Source organism: Cervus elaphus, chromosome 14 (assembly GCF_910594005.1).
Source record: "Cervus elaphus chromosome 14, mCerEla1.1, whole genome shotgun sequence".
NCBI classification, from domain to species: Eukaryota; Metazoa; Chordata; class Mammalia; order Artiodactyla; family Cervidae; genus Cervus; species Cervus elaphus.
Window position 1 is genome coordinate 44,413,871 of NC_057828.1, and position 22,753 is coordinate 44,436,623.

A 22,753-nucleotide genomic window follows, 5' to 3' on the forward strand; every position below is an offset into this window, starting at 1 on the left:
AAAAACAGCTATAACAGACATTTTTGGAACAATTGAGGAATCTGAATACAAGTGGCATAGGAGATAACATTATTGGGTCGGTGTTAAAGTCCTTGGGTGTGGTAATTAGATTATTACGGTTATGTAGGAGAAGGTCCTTGTTCAAAGAAGATATGTGCCAATGTATTTAGAGATGGAGAGTTGTGATGGCTGTAATTTACTCTCAAGTGATCAGAGGAAAAAAGAGAAACTAAAAGCAGTCAATGTTAAAGAGTTGGTGAATCCATGGGAAGGATATACAGACGTTTGATGGACTGCCCTTTCATGTTTTCTGTAGGTTGGAAATTTTCAAAATCTAAAAATAAACACTCAAGAGGAAAAGACTCTTTAAGAAGGAGTCAAATGATCCTTCCCAATTTTTCTGGGCTTTTCTGTGACGGGGGATAGGGTCCTCTTCTGTCCTGTTGTGGTCACCTTGGCTTGGAAGCTCCGTCTTCACCCAAATTAGTTCAGTTTGTAGTCAAACTTGCCATCCCACATGGCTTTTCTTGTTTTGCATTAGGTACCCCTCCTGGATTTCAACAAGGATAAGTGAAACCCTCCTAGGGCATTTTATGGTGAGTAAATGCTTTATTGAAGGTTTGGGGGGCAGAGAAGGTAGACATGGAAGGACACTTAGTGTTTGGAATCCTCTTCTTAAAAAACTTATCTAAGGGGCTTCCCTGGTGGCTCAGTGGCAGAGAATCCACCTGCCAATGCAGGAGACATGGGTTCAATCCCTGATCTGGGAAGATCCCACATGGTGCAGAACTACTAAGCCAGTGTACCATAAACTACTGAGCCAGCAATCTAGAGCCTGTGCTCCACAATAGAGAAGGCATAGTAATGCAAAGCCTGCATGCCACAAAGAAGAGTAGCCCCTGCTCGCTGCAACCAGAGAAGCCTGAGCAACAACAAAGACCCAGTGCAGCCAAAAATAAATAAATAAATAAATAATTTTAAAAGGTATCTAGGGGAATTCCCTGGCATTCCACTGGTTAGGACTCGGGCACTTTCACCACCATGGCCCAGGTTCAATCCCAGGTTGGAGAAAGATCTATAAGCCACATGGATCCATAAGCCCTCTTCTCCCCCAAAAAATACCTATTTATCTCTCATACACACTCACTTGCACCTCTCCACCACGCAGCTTGACCATCAACTCGATTTCCTCCCCACGTCCTCTCATATCTTCCCCTCTTCTCCTGTACCTTTCTTCTGCCACATGGTTTCCCTGTCTCTTTGTTGAAGTCCCCTCCTGTCCTGTGTTCCCAGGGCCAGCCCAAACAGGGTAAACAAAAAAGGTGCCTCTGTAACTTTGGTACCAGAATTCCTCTTGGTGAAGCCAAGTTTAGTCTTGCACACTCAAAGGAAGAGTCAAGGCTCCCCACTCCAATATTAGTAATAATAGCTACCACTCAGTGCAGATTATGACATGAGCTGGATTCTGGACCAGGCACTTTGAATGCCTCATCTCTAACCTTCCCAACAGCCCTATGAGGGGGGCACTAAGGAATGTAAGATTCAGGAAGGTTGATGAACTGGCTACCAAGTTGAGATACTGCCAAATATGGAAGTTTCAAGATAATCTCCAAGACAGTCATAGAGCATTTCACAAGCAGAAGCTACATGAGTTCCCTAAGGTCACACAACTGCTCAGATAAACAGAGTGGGGCTTGGGGCTCAGGATGCTTATTCCCAGGCCTAGGTTATCATCTGCTGGCCCAAACTAAAGACCACCCCTCCTGCAGAACAAGGAAGTCCTGCCCTTGCAGATGATAGCTGGAGAGAAGGTCGCGTGGAAGAGAGATCAAGGCAGACACATGTTTGGGGAGTCAGGAGGGGGACTGGCAGTTGGCTACCCATCCCCTCCAGTGATCTCAGGATGGGGTGAGAGGGAACATGGGCTGAGCTGGGCTGGCAAGCCTTCTGCTGCAAGAAGTGTTTCTAGATACTAGGACTTGGGTAGGACAAGCAGGTGAAGCTGGGAAAGGAACTAACAAGACTGGGATAGTTGAGGGTGGGCAGAAGTTGGAGAAAGAGGGTCCCCATTGATGTCAGTTCAGTGCCCCCACTCTAGGATGTGAATACTGGGCATCAGGAAGCTACTGGGTACCACCCCCAGAGTAGGGATGGTTGCTCTCCCTTGCCTCTCCCCCCATCATTCCTGACAGTCCAGCCATCCCCAGAGATTCAGACACCTCTGCTCCCTCCTGTCTCCAAGCAAGCCAGGAGACCCCAGGGAAATAGATTTGAAGACAGACCAGAAACTTAATAAAAAATAACAGCAATGAATTGTGCGCCAGAAGCCAGGAGGCAACCGAGTTGCGGGCAATAGGCGAACAATGGCAGAGGTTCTAAGGCCTGGGATAGATGGACAGAGGAGAGGGAGGAGGCGAGGGAGAGGAGACGGGCTGGGGTGAGGCCAGCTTAGCAGACATCATAGGGGAGAAGGCTGCATACAGAAAGACCAGGGCTGCTCTCCCGGGAGACTGGGAAGATGTTAGATCTAGTCTAGACCAGGAGTCTGGTATTTCTTCTGAAATGTAAATGAAGATCCTTTCCATCTGGGGACATCTGAGGAATGAACGCGCAGAAGAACCCAGAAACCAAGAATACAAACAGAAGACTGAAATGGGAGAGAAGTGTTTTTTCGAATATTTTTTATTTTATTTATTTATTTTTATTTTGACTGTGCTGGGTCTTTGTTGCGGCACACAGTCTTTCTCCACATGTAGCACACAGGTTGAGTTGCCCCACAGCATCCTAGTGGGATCCTAGTTCCCCAATCAGGGACTGAACCAGCATCCCCTCTAGCAGAAAGTAGATTCTTAACCACTGGACTACCAGGGAAATTCTGAGAACCAAAGTTTTTGAACACTTTTTCACAAGTCCTCTAATTTAACACAATTATCTTCAGAAGAAGATATTATAGCACCTGTTTTGCAGGTAAGAATACTGAGCTCAAAGAGGTTGGATTATCTGCCAAAGGCACACAGTGAAAAAGCCTTTGACTCCAATCTCTGGGGGGCTGGGGTGACGTGGGCATCCATTTTGAACTCATTATCAGATCAGGATTTCTGCAAGCTCCTGGCACCAAGACAAGAGCAGTGATGTGGGAGACAGGGAATTTCCTGAGGCCAGTTCCAGAAGCCACATCCTGAGTCCAGCAGGCAGATCTCGGCAAGTGTGAACACTGAGGATGAGGGGCAGGTAGACCCAGAGACAGGGCAGGAGTAGGGAGGCAGAGGGAGGCAGTGGGACAAGGACCTCACCTGGAGGTCTACATCATGTCCTTTCACCAGGCCCACAACTAGACTTTGGGCAGGGTCAGTGCTTGCCCAGAAGATGGTGTGAGATAAATGCATCAGTGAAGGGAATACAGAGAAAGGACACGCCCTCCTGGGTGAGGTCCCCAAACAGCAGGGCTCCTTCATTACTATTTTCCCTTCTGTTGATGGCAGCAGACTCGAGCATGACACCTGATTTTGCTGCTTAGCTTGTGATTGTGACCCATTATACCTCTCTGAACCTCAATTTCCCCTTAGAGATGATAATAGTTCCATTCTCATGGGGGTTCCTGTGAGTTTTTATCATAGTGCCTAGAAACCACACCATCCATAAACCCACAACTATCATTTTATTATTCAAGTGTATATTAAATGTACAAAAAGCAGCTTCTGTAAGTTGTTGTTTAGTCACTCAGTTGTGTCCAACTCTTTGTGACCCCATAGACTACAGCACGCCAGGCTTTCTGTCCCTCACCATCTCCCAGAGCTTGCTCAAATTCATGTCCATTGAGTCAGTGATGCCATCCAACCGTCTCATCCTCTGTCGTCCCCTTATCCTCCTGGCCTCAATCTTTCCCAGCATCAGGGTCTTTTCAAATGAGTCAGCTCTTTGCATCAAGTGGCCAAAGTATTGGAGCTTCAGCTTCAGCATCAGTCCTTCCAATGAATATTCAGTGTTGATTTCCTTTAGGATTGACTGGTTTGATCTCCTTGTTGTCCAAGGGACTCTCAAGAGTCTTCTCCAGCACCATGATTCATAAGCTCAGCCTTTTTTATGGTCCAACTATCACATCCGTACATGACTAGTGCTGGGTGATTCTTTTTACAAACAAAACAAGCTTCTCTGAGTACCTGTTTTGTGAGCCTCTATGAGGTGCTCATATTTGGGGTATAAGTCTATGTGCTACTACCTAGTCAGCGCTAAATTTCTCACCTCCCCATTTGTGCTGCATTTTTCATCTTTGGCTCTTATGCCTCCTCCTCATCCCATAGATTTCTGTGATCATTTCTGAATCCACAGAGGGAATGCAGTCACTGGGAAACCCTATAGCTGCTTGTTGACCTCTTGGGGCCTGGTATGGAAGGGGAGAAGAGATATGGCTTAGCTCAGCCCTGTGTGGTTTCTCTGAAGCTAAACCAATGAGCCAGCTACAAAAACAACCGCAGGCTCATTATCACAGTGTCTTTAGGTCAGTCTCCCTAGGAAGCAAGCTCTGAGGCAAAGATGGGCAGACAGGAACACTGTTGGAGAGGACCCTCCCTAACAGACTTTGAGAGGAGGTTGAAAACAGGATTTGGCAGAGGGAGACCCTGAAGTATGATACAGCTGCAACAGAGGCCTCAGCTGAGCCCACAGGGAGATTTGGAGCTGGCCTCACCTTTAGAAACTGTCCCAAACCAAAGCAAGAGGCTCAAAAGTTTGCACCTCTGAATTGACCCATCATGGAATTTGGCTGCCCTTGGACAGGGGTTATAATTGGGGTGAAACAACTCCCTTTGACCACGGGCAATTCTGGGGAAGGGACCATCAGCAGCCAGCATTACCAGAAGCTGGGAGATGAGTGCCTTGGTCTTCAATGGGTGGTCTGTGTGGCTCACTACAGTATCCACTACAGTCCACTCCTAGTTCTCCTGGGACCCACTAGCTCCATGTGTTAAGCCCACCCATCTACTGACAGTTCTTCTAGGACTTCCTCTCAAAATGTAAAAGAAGATATTGGGTTGAACTACAGCTTCTCTGGCACTGAAGCTGCACCTGATGCAGCAACTGATCCATCTTCTTCCTTGTCTGGAGAATTTTACCTCATGAGATGAGCCAGGTTCAACTCTGGCTCATCACAGCCATTTTGAGCCATTTTGGCATGTATCCATGCCATTCCTAGTTCATGGTTGTTGCACTTGTCCACTTACTGTCAAAAATGGACAAGGGAGTACCAAGAGACAACCTAATGGATCACTTGGGTACCAGAATTGACATCATGTGAAATGCTGAGTTGGTTGAATCACAAGCTGGAATCAAGATTGCTGGGAGAAATATCAACAACCTCAGATATGCAGATGATGCCACCCTAACGGCGGAAAGTGACGAGGAACTAAAGAACCTCTTGAAGAAGGTGAAAGAGGAGAGTGAAAAACCTTGCTTAAAACACAACATTCAGAAAACTAAGATCATGGCATCTGGTCCCATTACTTCATGGCAAATAGATGGGGGAAAAATGGAAACAGTGGCAGATTTTATTTTCTTGGTCTCCAAAATCACTGTGGATGGTGACTGCAGCCATGAAATTAAAAGACACTTGCTCTTTAGAAGAAAAGCTGTGACAAACCTAGATAGCATATTAAAAAGTGGAGACATCACTTTGCCCACAAAGGTTCGCATAGTCAGAGCTATGGTTTCTTCAGTAGTCATGTATGGATGTTAGAGTTGGACCATAAAGAAGGCTGAGCACTGAAGAAATAATGCTTCTGAACTGTGTGCTGGAGAATACTCTTGAAAGTCCCTTGGACTGCAAGGAGGTCAAACCAGTCAATCCTAGAGGAAATCAACCCTGAATATTCATTGGAAAGACTGATGCTAACGCTGAAACTCCAATACTTTGGCCACCTGATGAGAAGAGACAACCCATTGGAAAAGACACTGATGCTGAGAAAGAATGAAGGCAAAAGGAGAAGGGGGCAACAGAGAACGAAATGGTTGGACAGCATCACCACCTCAATGGACATGAGTTTAAGCAAACTCCAGAAGATAGTAAAGGACAGAGGAGCCTGGCATGCTGCAGTCCATGGGGTTGAGAAGAGTCGGACATGACTTAACGACTGAACAACAACTGCCCTCTTTGCACAATCTCACCTTCCACCAGTTGATCGGGGTCAATTACTCCTGCCAACTTGGTGGCTCTTTTCCTTGCCGGCTGGCCTTTTGGTACAAGGAATCTGAAATGTCCAACTGGCTGAGGGAGGCTAAAGTCTAATGACCTCTTACTCGGAACTCAGGTGAACGTGTTCCCCATCAGGGAACCAGCACAGACTTTAGACCCACAGAACTTAATGCTTCAGGGACAGGATACGTAAGTTTCCTGAGAGTGTAGCAAGTGAAGCCACATCCGTCTTGACCCCATAGACTCCAGACTCATATACTCTACTTACTGGGGACACAGCACCAGACATCAGTCATTCATTTGGGATGTGTGTCGTGTGCTGGAGGGTGACTCTCCAAGCTCACAGGGTGTCATCTAAGCTGTCTCTCTCAGGTTGATCAGATGCTTCAACTCTCCCAGGGCCCAGAAGCACACTGAAGCTATTTTTTGAACAGTGTATCATTTTTCACTGCAGATGGCATGGCCTTGTTCCAGAACTCTAGGGATCTGTGTTGTTAATCTCCTATCGGGATGTGCCGTAAACTCCTCCTAGTGTCTCTCCCCACCACGGATACGTCTGTTATCTGTGTCTGCTGGGTCACATGACCCAAGAAGCAGACCGGCTTGTACGTCAGTCAGGAGCTGCTGCAGACTCGCTCCTGCTTTAAGCCCTTCCAGAGCTGGCAGCTCTCCATGTCACCTGATGCAATGGGTTGGCAAAATTTACCGAGTATGGTATATGCTGCTTAAAGAAGCTAAAAAGGCCGATCGGATGTTGTGTTTCCTTCTGATGTGGGGGAGGTGCAGGATACAGTCATTTGTCCATTCCTTTGGAGGGGGTGTGTCCTGGCATGCCCCAAGCCATTGTACCCCTGAAAAGTTCACAGATATAAACTCCCCGCCTTCTGAACTGTGTCTATCTTTTCAAAACCTCGTAAGTGTGCGCCACTGCTTGCTCTTCTGGGTCCATTGACATAATGTCATTGACATTATGAACAGTTTGGTGTTCTACAGAAAGATGGGATTCCCTGGTAGCTCAGCTGGTAAAGAATCCACCTGGAATGTAGGAAACCCTGGTTCGATTCCTGGATCAGGAAGATCCCTTGCAGAAGAGATAGACTACCCACTCCAGTACTCTTGGGCTTCCCTGGTGGTTCAGATGGTAAAGAATCCACCTGCAATGCGGGAGACCTGGGTTTGATCCCTGGGTTGGGAAGATCCCTGGAGGAAGGCATGGCCACCCACTCCAGTGTTCTTGCCTGAAGAATTCCCAAGGACAGAAGAGCCTGTCAGGCTACAGTCCATGGGGTCGCAGAGAGCTGGACACGACAGTGACTAAGCACAGCATGGAAGGATGGGGTGGGCCAGATCCCTTTAGTCCAAGCTTCCTCAGCCTTGGCACTATTCACATTTTGGACCAGGGGGCTTTGGGGGGCTGTCCTATGTGCTATAAAATGTTTAGCGGTATCCTTGACATCAATCCACTAGATGCTCATAGTGTCCCTAACCCCAACCTCTCCTCCAGTTCTGACAACCTGAAGCATCTCCAGACATTGCCCAGTGTTTCCATTGAGACCCACTGTTTTAGCACTGTATTATAGCAGAGGGTGGCAAAGTTAGCATATGCGTAAGACAGAACTGTCCATGTATACTGTTATCCATCCCACATGAATGCAAACTGCTTCTGACCACCCTTCCTGATAGAAATGGGGAGAGAACGCATTTACCAGATCAATGGCTGCGTACCATGTAGCAGAGACTGTGTTGATCTGCGCTACCAGAGATTCATACAGCGCAGCAGCTGCAATCAAGGCTACTGCTTGGTTGCACTTATGGAAATCCACTCTCCATTTTTCAGAATTCTTTTTTTTTTTTTTGCAGGGCCAAACTATTGAATTGAATAAAGTTAAGAAGAGGATCACCACCCAGGCATCTTAGGTCTTTAAAGGCAACACTACTCTCCCCCTGAGGTATGATATTGGGGTTTGTTTGTTTTGTTTTTCCCTTGACCAGGATGGGGGGCTGTTCCAGCTTCTATCTGGTCTTCCACCCTTGGATTCTTTTGACAGAGTAAATTACATAACCCTCTTGTTGGCTGCCCACCTATCTTGCCCTTGGGGAACCATTTTCTGTTATTAACTATCTTTCTAGCTCTCTTCAGGCCAGGCTCCCTGCCTGCCACTCTGACTTTGATGCTCACTGCAGTCATTTTTGCCCACCTCATTTTCAAAGTTTAAGTTCCACCAGCAGACCTCTATGATTTCAGGATCTCATCATCCTGCTTGCTATCAGGGATCCCAGTCCTGTCACAGCATCTCCCACTGTCAGTCTCGGCTTCTAAAGGACACCATCCTGCCATCAGCCCTCTCATCAGTTCACTGGGTAACATTTGTGTCCATGGACTGTCCATAGATTGTTTCATGGAGCACAGTGAGCAGGTGGGTTTTCTGGCTTCATGCAGGAGATCCATGTCAGTGCCAACTTGCCCACTTCCCTGAGCCTTTTGCTAGGTTCCCTCACTATCTACCACAGAAGTTTTGGCATTTCCAGTTGACTTTGTGTGAGCCCTTGCTTTTTCCAAGCTTCCTAGCATCAGGTTAGCAGCGTCTCCTGGGGTCCCTGCCAGGTTACTGGCTCCTACGTCCTGGGAGAATGCTCCCATGTGGATGCCGTCTCCCCATCCATCTTCATGTCCCATTGCCTCTCACCCAAGAACCCTCCTGATCTGATCTAACCCATGGAAGCTCTTCTGATTTCTGCCAGTACCTGTCCACTAGATCCTGCAGACTCTTTGGCCTCTAGTCCCTTTCTCCTGTTAGCATAATTGGATTATATTGAAACGACTCCTGTTACTAAGGTTAGGTGGCCAGACCAGAAGGTGGAAATACTTATTGCCTTGCAAGCCACAGGCCCCTGCTTGACCTCAAGCAAGCAGGGAGTGCCTGCCTTTGACAAAGAGGATCGGGCAAGCTCTGCAGGGACCAGGGGGTTTAGGAGGATCTAGAGATTCAAGATTTTCAGTGCATCAACCCAGATGTCCCCATCCCTCTACCATCTATCAGTGACCCACTCTTTCTAATCAGGATTCTGACATCGGAATAGCTGACTTGCCAGAGTTGAGGATTCAGCCCTCTGTAGCTCCACTTATAATGAAATAGGCCTGATCCTCAGCTTCTGCTGTCCTCAAGCTGCCGGAGATGAGAGTCTCTTGATGTATGCTGCCAAGCAGGCTCTCTGGATTTCATGCTTCGCTTAAATTGGTGATTAATCACCCTCAGCCTCTCATAGTCTTTCTCTCTTACATTTGTAGCTGCCCCATCCCCAGCAATAGTGTTCTGACTCCCTAGTCCTTATAATGATTACTTCCTCCAGCCCTCTCAAATGCCTGAGGTATTGTATCCACTAATGCATTCCCTTCCACGGATTCTCCATTCCAGTTCCCTACCAGTGACAGTTTAGCAACTGCTAATTAAGTTGAATAATACAGCTCAAAAATCCTATTTGAAACCCTGCTTCCGATAACTTCTTTCAACACCATCTTCAATCAGAATTCAGGGGTAAGGATTTCAGTAAAGGAGAAGAACAGAATCGGGCAGAGAGAGAAGTTGGACTGTGATACAAGGACAGCAGAGACCCCAGATAATATTGCAGGGAGCTCTGAGGCCCAGATGACCCTTCAGAGTTGTCTCAAATCAAAGAATCTCCTTCAAGCCTACAAGGAAAGGCATTATCGTATACAAGTGGAAACTGAGCTCAGAGAGGTAAAGTGCCTTGCCCAAGATTACACAGCTTTAAATGCAGAGTTGGAATCTCTACCCAGAAAAATCTCACTTTAAACAGCTCCTTCCAGCTTGTTCCCCACCATCTCCTAAAACCTTGGGCTTCTCTGTTGAATTTTCTGCATCTCATCAACAGAAGAGAAGAGAGGAGAGAGAAAGGGATTGTCTGGGAGGTTCATAGGTCAGGTCTGGGTGTGGTGCTCACCACTTCTGCCCACATTCCACTGGCCAGAACTTGGTCATGGGGTCCAGGGCCCTGACACACGGCAAGCTGAGAAATGTAGTCCAGCTGTGTGCCAGGAGCAAAGGAGAAAGCTTTTAGGACGGTTTGAGCCACAGTGAGGACGCTGGGTCCCCACTCTCAATAGAGAGAAGTGCAGAGAGTCTACAGACATAGCCTATCTGTTTCATTCCTTTGTGGGCTGGGGGCCCAGGACTGACCACAGATGAAGTCCAGGAGCTCACATGGGTGGTAGTGATGGAGAGTGAACTGGAGGTTTCTAAGAGTCCCAGTCAATCCAGCCCTGCCCCAGGATATCACTAAGGAGCAGCTGCCTCAGAGGAAGCTGGAATCCAGGTTCACCGGTGTTCAGAGGGACCTGCAAGGTGGAAGCTGCTGCTGCTCCAGGAGAAGGGAGAATTGAGGCCAGGGGATGGGGCAGCACAATCCACCTTCCCCTGGTGAACCGTGAGCCCTCCAGCAGCCCAGGAAAGGTGGGCACTCACTGATATCAGCCTGCCTTGTTCCCGGGGGTTCCTCACCCTACCCGCCCCACTGTAGGCTGCATTAAGATGGGGGACAGGGGCTCAGAGAGCAAGCTCCCTTGGTGGGCCATCAAATTGCCCATGAAGGATTGGAGACAAGGTACCACTCCTCTCCCTTCTGGAGCCTCTGGGGTCCCAGGTTGCTTCCTATCCCTCCTCCCATGAAGAGACATGATACAGTGGGTTAAAGGCTATTACAGTCCTGCAGACAAGACACTTGTTTACTTTTTATATCACCAATATTCCCCAGCCTCATTTCAAAATTTTGAAATTGAAAAATACTATTATAACTTCCCTGGTGGCTCAGACGGTAAAGTCCGCTTGCAATGTGGGAGACCTGGGTTCAATCCCTGAGTCAGGAAGAACACCTGGAGAAGGAAATGGCAACCCACTCCAGTATTCTTGCCTGGAAAATCCCATGGATGGAGGAGCCTGGTGGGTTACAGTCCATGGGATCACAAAGAGTCAGACACAACTCAGCAACTGAGCACCCACGAAGTATAGATAAAACCTAGCTATCCATCTAAATAGCAACCTGGATACTTGCAAGCTATGTGCCCTTTGCCAGTCTGAGCCACCAGGAAATGGAGAGCATATGAGACTACCCAGCACATGGGGCTCGTTGATGGATTACACAGGATGGTGTGTGTGTGTGTGTGTGTGTGTCACTTAGCTGGTGGTTTAGAAAACATAACTCCTCTGCCTCATCCCCAAGGCTCCGTGTCCCCAGGGAAGACCCAAAACTCCAGCCCAAGCGATGTCATCAGAACTCTGCAACCTGCTACCTTTCCTGGATCAGAAGGTTCAACTCGGCCATTTTTGCTCACAGCTGGAACCACCCAGAGCTCCGAGACAAAGCTGGCGTTTCACCCCTTCCCTCATTCTCCAGAAGCCAGAAACACAGCTGTCACTCAGCCTCCAGCCCCAAGCCCTGTGGACCAGTTCCCATCTCTGGTCTCTCACCCACCCCCAACAGTGCGGGCAGGAAACTTGATTTCCACGGGCTCTCCTGGCTCAGTGCCCTGATTACGGCAGCCGCTGAAGATGGCCTGCTGACAGTTTGATTACTGGCGACCTTCGGAGCCAGCTGGGTTGGAAATATGATTTATAATCAAATTACAGGGAATTCTATTGCAAGAAGCCTGGAGGACTGCAGCAGCGACCCTCCAAGGCAGTCTTCACCCCACTCCCACCACCTGCAGCTGGCTTCCCCAGCAGGGAAGCGGGGGCATTGAGAGACTTGAAAGAGTTCAGACCAGCTCAGGTTAAACCTGTGCTCTGGCTCTTACTGACTGTGTGATCTTGGGCAAGGAACCTAACTCCTCTGGGCTCAACATTCCCATCTGTAAAATGGGAATGAAAATAGTACTACCTCAGACAGTTATGTGGGGAATATATGCAATCGGATGTGCAAAGTGCTTGGCACAGTGGAGTCAAGCAGTCAATAAATAGGGGTTCTTATTAGTAGTAAGAGAAGCAGAGACCGGGGATGGTCAAGCTGCCCTAGTGTCAGGGTTTCCTGGGACTTAGGCCTGCTCCCGCCTGTCTTTCTGCAGATGATTATTTATGGGCCTTGCAAGCAGGGGGCGGGGGACCAGAAAAGGTTGGCTATCCATCAAGCATGGAATCCATTCTGTATGGTTGGTACCAGGCCAAATTGCTTGTGAATTCTTTTAAATATCAGCCCTGTCATGGGCCCAGGGGACAATGAGTCTTATAAACCTTGTAGTTAGCCACTGATGAAGTAGGTCTCCCCAACTCGTAACAGAGGGGGCCTTGTGCCCCTCATCCTGGGCGGTTAAGTTCAGGCTTCTGTCTGGGTATAAAATGGAGCACATCTGAGTAGGTGCTGAAATGAGCAGGTCACTGTGACCCCAGTAACTGTCCTCAGCCAGGAATAAAAAGCCTTCTTGAGTAAGGGCAGAAAAGCCCTGGGAGCTGAACAGGAAAGCTATCTCACCTGGCCCTGAGAGCACCCTCGTGCACAGGACCCAGTTAGGGAGCTTAGGGGTTCCCCACCTGGGAATGGACTGGGGTCGGGGAGGAAGCAGGGAGCACGAGATGGGGAGGTGCTCCAGGGCCGCTGTTAGTGCATCTCATGGCAGCCACGTTGCTGCCTGGAGCACCCAGGCTTGGTGGTGGGAAGGCAGGTGGGGTGCGGGTGCCAGGCACATACAGAAACACACGCATACACATACACACACACATACCTCCCCCATACCCATGCACACCCTGTCACACCTATCAATACACACACACCCACACCCTACACATCCATACACACACAACACACACGTTCATACACAGTCCCTCCACATACACACCCATCTTTACACACACTGACACACTACACACTACACCACAAATATTCTCACACACACTGACACACACCCCCACCTACACACCTTCACAGAGGTGTTGATTGGCCAAGAATACCTTAAAAAGGTCACCAAGACTTTTCTGGTTGGTGTGAGAATTAATTAAGATAACCCTGGGTCAGTTGTAGCTCAATAAATTATAGTTACTATTAAACATGAACGAAAGAGGCTTATCACAATTATGTATATTTACAATCTTTTCCCAAATCCAAAAACTATGGTGTTCATTATCTAATATCTAATTGGTCCTCTTTAAATTTTATAGAGCGCCAGGAAGGGTATGTATAAATAAATATGCACCTCCATCACAAATGTCGATTTCCCTTTGGAAATATTATTTCTGTTCCATGAGTTCAATGGTGAAAGGCTGGTTTAGCAGTCCTTTTAAATCTCCAGCTTGACCCTGGTATACCCAACAGCTGTTCCAGCCTCCTCTCCAGCCCCCTGCCTGCCCTCACAGGCAGCCAGTGACCTCCATTCCTGCTCACAATTCCTGCTTCCCGGAGGATGAGACCTCTGGCTTTCACCCCAGATTTTATGCTTAGCCCAACCTCAGCTCATCAAATCAAATTAACAACCTCATTGTGAGCGCTCCTTTGGGTCAGGCTTTTATTTCTCTCTCACCACCTTGTTCCTAGCCTTCCTCCTGATCCCAGGGAAGACATTCTTCCTCCACCAACACTCCTTGTCTGTTTCCTTTGCAAGCTCCTCTTTTGTCACCAGTCCTCCTCGAAACTGGAAGCTTCCCACCAAAGCTGAGCCCTCCACACACACTCTCCTTTTTTATCTTTCAAGGGTAAGCCATCCCCCTAGCTTTTTTTTTTCCTGGCTGCACTAGGTCTTTGTTGCCGCCCACAGGCTTTTCTCTAGATGCAGTGAGTGAGGGATACTCTCTAGCTGTGATGCTCGAGCTCAGTAGTTGTGGTGTTGGGACTTGGTTGCCCTGCAGCTGTTGGGGCTTGTTCCTTGGTCGGTCCAGGAATCTTCCTGGACCAGGTCTCAAAACCACGTCACCTGCATTGGCAGGTGGGTTCTTAACCACTGGACCACCAGGGAAGTCCTTTCTAGCTTTTTAAGCCTTGTAAAAAATTTTTTTTAAAAACACTACATTTTAAAGATATGAAATAAATAATTCAAAATGGTAGAAGTGACTTAAGCAGAAGCACACAGCAAAATGATGACAAAACATAAGTTACCCAACAATCCCCCTCCTACGTATAGACCCAAAAGAAGAAAATAGGGACTCAAGAGATACTTGGATATTCACAGCTACATTATTCACAATAGCCAAGGTGGGGGGGTGGAGGACAACCAAGTGTCTATCAACAGATAAATAGGTAAACAAAATGTGGTATCACCATATGATAGAATATTATTCAATTATGAAAAAAGAAGTTCTGACAAACGCTACAACATGAATAAACCTTGAAAACATTAAGGTAAGTGAAATAGGCCAGATACCTAGACACAAAGGACAAATACAGTGTGACTCCACTTATTTGAAATATTTAAAGACAAATCTCTCTATTTGAAATCCATAGAGACAAAGTAGAATAGAGGTTCTCAGTGTCTTGGAGGGAAGGAACGGGCAGTTATTGTTTAATGGGCACAGAGCTTCTGTGGGGGGTCATGAAGAAGTTCTGGAAATGAATAGTGATGATGGTTGCACAACGATGTGAATGTACTTAATGCTACTAAAGTATCCACTTAAGAATAATTAAAATGCTAATTTTTATTTTACATGTTTACCATAATAAAAAAATTTTTTTAAACAACATCGTTAGATGACCTGGATACAATTACTACTCTACCATTAATTAGATCACAAGTCACCTGCTTCCCAGAGTGAAGTGCATAAGAACTGTCAGTCACTGGCTATCGATTCCCAGACCCTTGTGTCCAGATCTCAGCAGTCACATTTCACCTTGCATCATCAGCTACTCTCAGGCTAAGCTCAAAGAAGGTTATGCTCAAAATCTTTAAACTTGGAGCTCAAGTTCTCTTCTACTCTTTCAGTAGGTTCATGTCATCATTCTTTTAAATACCTGCCCTATTCACCCCATTTCTCTCATTATTACCTCCTCCTACCCCAGCTCACATAACTTCTGCTTCAGCCCCTCAGTTGTTTCTCCACCCCTATCTACAGCTGCTGTGGGCACCATTGTCAATCCAATCAACAAATCTCAGAGCTAGACAGAATCTTTCCCTTGTTAACCAAAAACAATAAAATAGCAGTAATTTTACCAGCAAAAATAGTTTATTTGGGAGCAGTAAAGAATTGCAATTTAGGGCATGCAACTATGGTGAACCATGTGCAAATTGTTAGACAATGGAGAGGAAATTCTTTTACAGAGGAGAAAGGGAAATGAGTAGGGACTGTTATATACAAAAAGTCCATTGGAGGAAATTGAGAGTTTGAAGTATAGTGTCTTTTCATTGGCTGAATTGTGACTGTCTCTCCTTGGCTGAGTTTTTGACAGGCAAGGGGAAATATTTTCTTCTCCTGCTAGTACTAGTAGAGTCACTTTCTGCTGGAGACTCAAATTACATCTCTTCCTGTTGGGATCCGTATTGACCTTGAATGGTGTATTCAAATGAATGTATTGACCATGATAGCTCCCTTTTCTGGCCTTCTGATTGCATTTTAGTGAGGTTTCCCCTATTAATTTTCATATTTCCCCCTTTTGATCAAGATATTTCTCCAAAAGCATCAATAGTGAAGAGACAGGATTTTTTGTCTTGCTTTTTGCTTTGTCTTGTTTTTTACCAGCATTCAGTGGCTTTTTGTCCCTCAGTGCCAGGAAGGACCTTTCCTGGGCTCCATGTCCCACATCAGAAGGAAAAAATGCAGACTAGAAAGCTATGGTGGTCACATTTGAGTAACAAGAAGGGATGGAAGAGAGATATCTCAGGCATTTCCCATCTAAAGTCTGTATCTTAAAAAAAGTGACTACAGCAAGGGCACACTTCAAACTGAAGGAATTAAACAAGTCTTTATGAAGACACACTGCAGGAATAAACAGGAAGTAATTAAACAGTTTGTTATCTCAAAAGAAACTGTTTAGAACCAAATGTTTTGTCAATATTTGTAAATTCAGAGACCATGAATTTGGATGGAAATCCAGAGTTTGTTTATAGCCTACATGAAAGAGAGAGATTTCTGTGAATTCTAAACCTTCTTGAAGGCCTTGTCCAGACATCTTGGGAAAGCTATCTCCTCAGATGTCTGCTTCAATTCTGGGAAATCCTTACCTTCAAGTCACCAGATGGTATATAAGCCCAGTCTCAGGGTCTGGTGCTTTTTTTAGATGTTTCATGTGCATCCAGGAGTCTATTCCCTGCATTTTGTTGGGTAGGTTCTCAGTGCCTGATAGGGGCCATTTCAGTGAGTTTACAGAGAGTCCTTCTGAAGGTGTCTTTTCCAATAGATGAAATCTCCAGGTTGAAAAGTGTGATGTTTAAGGTTCTCCTCTCCTGAGAGCGCACTGTGAAAAGATTGCTCTTTTAATGCATGACTATTTTGAATTAAACCAATTAAGCCTTTACAATATTGAGTTTTATCTTCTTTTATCAGCTGCATATCAAAAGAGGCAGGGGCCAGGAGCATTGGGTGATCTGTGACTAAAAGGTGAACGTTCCAAAGGGGATGGGTTTGAGATTGAGAAGGACTGACAGCAATACTTTGGGCCAGGGTATTTGGAGGATCTTTACAAATTTTGCCAGCTGGGTCTTAACAGTGAGATTAGCACATTTGGCTAAACCTGAGAATCAAAGATAGCAAGCACAGTAAAAAAATTTATAAAACCAGCCACACAGCACAGACTTGTTGACGCACCTGACCAGTAAAATGAGCTCCATGATCAGTATAAAGTTCAAGACGGTTTCCCATGGTAGGGATAATCTTTTCTGAAAGATTGCCTCTTCTAAAACTGTAGCCACAGAAGAAGCAATGGCCTGTCTGCAAGGGAAGGCTTCAGTCCAGTGAGAAAATATACAGACCATGACTAAAACATATTTATATCCATGAGATGGAGACAGCTATATGAATTCCATCTGCCAAAACTCAAATGGCTCATTAAGCAATTCAAGATGTCTGGGAGGAGTGCAAACAGGTTTCTCTGGCTTTTATTTTGGACAGATGGGACAAGAGGGCAGATACTTTTTATGGTCTTATTCATATTTTCCCACCAGTGTTGGTTCATGGACGCTGTGTTTATGTCAGTGTCAGGCAGTGCTGAGGGGTTTTGTAGTGAAGGAGAGGAGAAGAGGAGCAGGGCTGAAATTAGTAAATGTGAAAGGCTTGTGTGAGGAGCAGTCAGCGAAAGGATTTCATATGAGGTGAGGCAACTGACTGAAAAGTGTTGGGTGAATGAGAATTCAAGAGGGCTTCCACGACATGGAGTACAAAGGTGGTTGAATGGAATCCCATGATAATCCCAAGATAATATCTCTTCAGTGGCCTTAACCAGAGGGCAGTGGCAGGAAAGGCTCTGAGGCAGGAGAGAGCCCTGTGCCATAGGGTTCAGCTGTTGGCTACAATACCCTACAGGTCGATGATGGTCTGCATGTTTTTGGGTGAGTGCTCTGAGGACATACCCTTTTTTCTCATATACAAAGAGGCAAAAGGGAAGCTGGTAATTAGGATGTCCAAGGGCAGGTGGTCTCATTAAGTTTTTCTTTAAGGCTTCAAAGTCTGTGTCGTCTTGCTCTCCTCAATTAATGGGGTTGAGTTTGCTGGGTTTTAATAAGTATATAGGGGTGACCATAAGAGTGAAATTTGGAATCCAATTTCAACAGTAGCCAGATAGCCTGAGACAACTTCATAATCGGTGCTTAGTCTTTGTTAAGCTTTCTTAATTTTTAAACTCAACTTTTTATTTATTTATTCATTCATTCTTCTTTCATTTTTGACTGTGCTGGGTCTTTGTTGCTGCATGGGCTTCTCTTGAGTTTTGCAAGTGGGGACTACTCGCTTGTTGTGGTGTGCGGGCTTCTCATTGTAGCGGCTTTTCTTGTTGGGGAGCACAGTCTCTGGAGTGAGTGTTTCAGTAGTTGCGGTATGTGAGATCAGTAATTACAGCTCCCATGCTCTAGAGCACAGGCTCAATAGCTGTGACGCATGGGCTTAGTTGCTCCACGGCTTGTGGGATCTTCCCAGACCAAGGATCGAACCTGTGTCTCCTGCAGTGGCAGGCAGATTCTTTACCACTGAGCCATGAGGGAAGCCTGGTGCTTAGTTTTTCATTTGGGGAAGTTCAGGATGCTAGAAAGTCTATCTGGATCCAAACGCAGTCCCTGTTCTGAGATCAGGTGCCCTATATACCAAACCTGAATTTAAGCAAGCTGAAATTTTCTTTGGAGATTTTAGGTCCCTTTAAGGCTAAATTCTTAGCAGGTAGATGCTGTCTTCCTGTGAGGAGATTTGAGAAGCAGAGCGTAGGAGCAAATCATCTATATATTGTAAGAAAGTAGAACCTGTAGAAAACTTTACATCAGCCTAATCAGCTTTCAAGATTTGCAAAAAGTAAGGACTTCCTGTGAAACCCTGGGGCATCACTGTACAGGTGTATGGTTGTCTGTCCCAGATGAAGGCAAAAAAGATATTGGCCAACCTTATCAAGTAGAACACTGAAAAATACACTGCATAGATTAACTACAGTGAAAATTTTAGCTTCCAGTGGGAACAGATGTCAGTAGCACATGGGCATTAGGAACAACAGCGTGTCAGAGGATGTGTGTTAAGTTACTTTAGTCGTGTCCAACTCTTGACAACCCTATGGATTATAGCCCACCAGCTCCTCTGTCCATGGGATTCTCCAGGCAAGAATACTGGAGTGGGTTGCCATTCTCTCCTTCAGGGGATCTTCCCAACCCAGAGATCGAACCTGCATCTCTTAGTCGCCTGCATTGGCAGGCAGGTTCCTTACCACTAGCATCACCTGGGAAGCCCTGTCAAAGGATAAGAGTGCTTTTATTGCTCAGAGGTCATCCCTTGGGTTTTCTCACAGGTAAAACAGGGGTATTAGAGGGACTCAGTTCAGTTCAGTCGCTCAGTTGTGTCCAACTCTTTGCGACCCCATGAACCGCAGCACACCAGGCCTCCCTATCTATCACCAACTGCTGGAGTCTACCCAAACCCATGTCCATGGAGTCGGTGATGCCATTCAACCATCTCATCCTCTGCCATCCCCTTCTCCTCCTGCCCTCAATCTTTCCCAGCATCAGGGTCTTTTCAAATGAGTCAGCTCTTCGCATCAGGTAGCCAAAGTATTGGAGTTTCAGCTTCAACATCAGTCCTTCCATTGAATACCCAGGATTGATCTCCTTTAGGATAGACTGGTTGGATCTCCTTGCAGTCCAAGGGACTCTCAAGAGTCTTCTCCAACACCACAGTTAGTGCAAGGGATAATGAAGCCATGGGCCTTGAGATCTTCTTTCATGGGCTTTATACATTGAAGGAACTTCATTACTTACTGTTGTTGTTGTTTAGTCACTAAGTCATGTACAACTCTTTATGGCCCCATTGACTGTAGCCTGCCAGATTCCTCTGTCCATGCGATTTCCCAGGCAAGAATACTGGAGTGGGTTGAGAGGAAATCGATTAATTCTTGGGAGAGGTTTGGAGCGATCTATTTGAAACTTGATGGAAGGTGCACTGTGGATTTCACCAATACCAGTTGGAAATTTTTGTCAACTGAGGAGTGTGATAACTGATTCAATAGGGACAAATAATCAGTGTTTCAAGAATCAGCTCCAGGACTGCTGGAAACAGAAAAAAGATGTCAAAAGATCATTGAATTTACCTGGTTGGGTCTTTTGATGGGTACTGTCAAATTTAGATTTCCCCCTTTTGGGGGAAGAAAGAAATTCTTGCATAACACTCTTCCAAGAAGCCTTAATCTAGTAATGAATGGAGGCAAAGGAGCTAAGGAGAAAGGGTATGTATCTCTCAAAGGGCCCAAACAAAAGGGAGAAGGCTGAGAGACAGGAGCCTGTTGAGGGTTATTAGAGATCCCCTATCTGAACTGTATTAGTTCTCTGCAGTGGGGTTGAGCACCGAGAGTATGGTTCTGTTCTTAATAAAGACAGAAGTTCCTTCCTAATTTGGAGAGATGTTTCTTCAAGCTGATTAATAGAGATAACTGTGAAGAGCCTCATAGTTCCTTGGAGCCCCCTCATTGGGCCTTAGGAGGACATTGGAAAGGCTGATGAAAGGGCTAAAATGCTTGAATTTGTAGCAGTCTTTTTTTCCAATGTCCTGGCTCTTTGCAATAGTGGAAACTAGAAGGTTTTTTACTTTGTTTAGGGAACTTCATTTGCTGGAGATGAAGATTAAGAATTTTAGTGGTCTTTCTTTTTGGTGACTTTTTGGTGCAAGTGAGCTGACTTGCCAAATTAACTAAATCTAGAATGGACATAGTTCCCCATTCCATCCAGGTCCTTTTAACAAAAGATCCCAGTTCTGTTTGTTAATAAACATGGAGGTAACAGTTACCCTAGTGGACTCAACATCTGAAGGAAGATCAGAGTTTTCTTTAAAAATAACCTGAAGTTGATTAGAAAAGGGTCATCAGATTTTGGTGTGCAAGGCTGAATTTCGTTCTGATCAACAGGCTTAGGAAAGGCTACTGTAATTGCTTGGTGGAGGTTTTCATTGAGTGTTCTCCCCTCTTGCCAAAAGTTAGGGATTTGCACTTCTAAATCCCCTCCAGGCTGTTCCCATGGGGCTAGTTCCATCCAGTGTTTGCTTGACTCTCACCAACAAGCACATAAACTATTTGATATAAATCTGAGAAACCAGACTGGCTGGTTTGAACAACTATGTGAAAATCTTCAGCAAACCCATGAGGTTCCTCGGTTACTTTAAGAAATTCCTTAACTATGGCTCACAATTCATCCAGGGAATATAGGTAACCTGGGCTTTATTTGGATGCTCTGAAGATTTACCTTTGAAGGGTCAGGTTCTGATCGGCCCAGAGGAGTAGGATGGCACTAGGGCTGGAGCCTGAAACAAAGAAGAGGAGAGACAAACACGAGGCTTTGGATGCCATTTTGTTTTTCTTTCATCATTTGTTTCCCTCTTAATTTAATTATTGTGTTTTTCAAAGAGGTCATATTAGACTCCTGATAAAGTTTGGAAGCTTCAAAATACCAATCAAAATAAGTGTCCACTTCCGTTTTGATTATTTCAGAGCCATGACTGTTTAATATAATTTTGAGAAAGGTAAGTTTGGGAAATTCAAAAATTCCCCATAATGGCCATCAATTTTTTAAATTACTTTTGATTAGTCAGTCCATTTATTTAGAAATGCACATGAGGAAGGACTGTGGATTTTAAACATAAAATCGCCCAGCGTTTCTGAAAGGAAGGTGCCCCCAAAGCATTTGGATAACTGGGTCCCATTTTTCAGAGGTTTTTCTCGAGAGCAAAAGAATCATTCCTAAAAAGCGCACAAGTCAAATACCTGCAGAGTTCCAGCAGGAAAAGTCTGATTTCAAAAGTCTGAGGCCAAAATTCCAACTGAGTGCTCACAGACAAAACAAAAAAGGACAAAGCCTTTAAAAGACCCCAAATAAAGCCTGGAAAGCTTCAAAATGCAAAAAGAGTGGAGCTCAGATTCAGGAGGAAAACTTACCCTAAAACTCCAGGATCAGCGAGAGAGCAGTGAACTCAGTGGGCTCTGTGGGTACCAGGATGTTTGCTCACCAGCCTCAGAGTTGTCCAGCTGGGGTGGGAGGTGGGGGGCGATCTTCTCTACATCTTAATGGAACCTCTGTGTAATATCAACCTAAAACAATGAAACTGCCAGCTATTTTACCAGCAGAGTGGGTTTATTTGGGAGCAGCAAAGAATTGCAGCTCAAGACATGCAACTACAGTGAACCACTTGCAAGACCTGTTAAGTAAAGGAGAAGGAACTCTTTTATAGAGAAGGGAAAAGTTGGGTGGGGCTGTTATAAGAAAAAAGTCCTTTGGGAGTTTGAAGTATACTGGAGAAGGAAATGGCAACCCACTCCAGTGTTCTTGCCTGGAGAATCCCAGGGACAGGGGAGCCTGGTGGGCTGCCGTCTATGGGGTCGCACAGAGTCAGACACGACTGAAGCAACTTAGCAGCAGCAGCAGCAGTCTTTTCATTAGCTAAATTGTGACAGCCTCTCATTGGCTGAACTGTTTTCAGGCAAGGAGAAAATCTTTCTTTCTCCTTCTGGTTTCATTCCTGCCAGAGATGCAAGGTACATCTTCCTGTTGGGATATATACTGACGTTGATCGGTACAAGCCTGAGAGCTCCCATTCTGGCCTCTGGACTCCATTTTAGTGAGGTTTCCCCTTATTAATCTGCATAGCCTCTGCCCTCTTCTGATGCATAAATACTCTTTACACAATCTTAGAAAAGTGTCTGTAGTGTCAGCTCACTTCCAGGATTGGGCAATTGACTCCTCCCCATGACCTGTAGGTGGAGTCCAGGCTCCTTAGCTTGGCGTTCGGGGATCAGACCATTACCCCCTCCTCCAGCTGATCCAGACAGTTCCCCCGCACACATTATGTTTGAACCAACCTGGATGAGCCACAAAGTCCAGCACCCACCATGCATTTAAACCTCCATGCCTTTCCTTGATTGTTCTCTCTGCTAGGGATTGCCTTCTAAATCAGAGTAAATCATAGA

The 22,753-nt window shown here is 45.8% G+C and overlaps 1 long non-coding RNA gene across 1 annotated transcript; it reads right to left on the minus strand.

Annotated features, from left to right (window-relative positions):
• Positions 1-19,365: 19,365 nt before the first annotated feature.
• LOC122708247 lies at positions 19,366-22,049 on the minus strand. Its single transcript, XR_006345072.1, has 3 exons — positions 21,725-22,049; positions 21,036-21,093; positions 19,366-19,847 (listed from the first exon to the last, which is right to left on the minus strand). It is a non-coding gene; the product is annotated as an uncharacterized LOC122708247 (long non-coding RNA).
• Between the last annotated feature and the right edge of the window lie 704 nt (positions 22,050-22,753).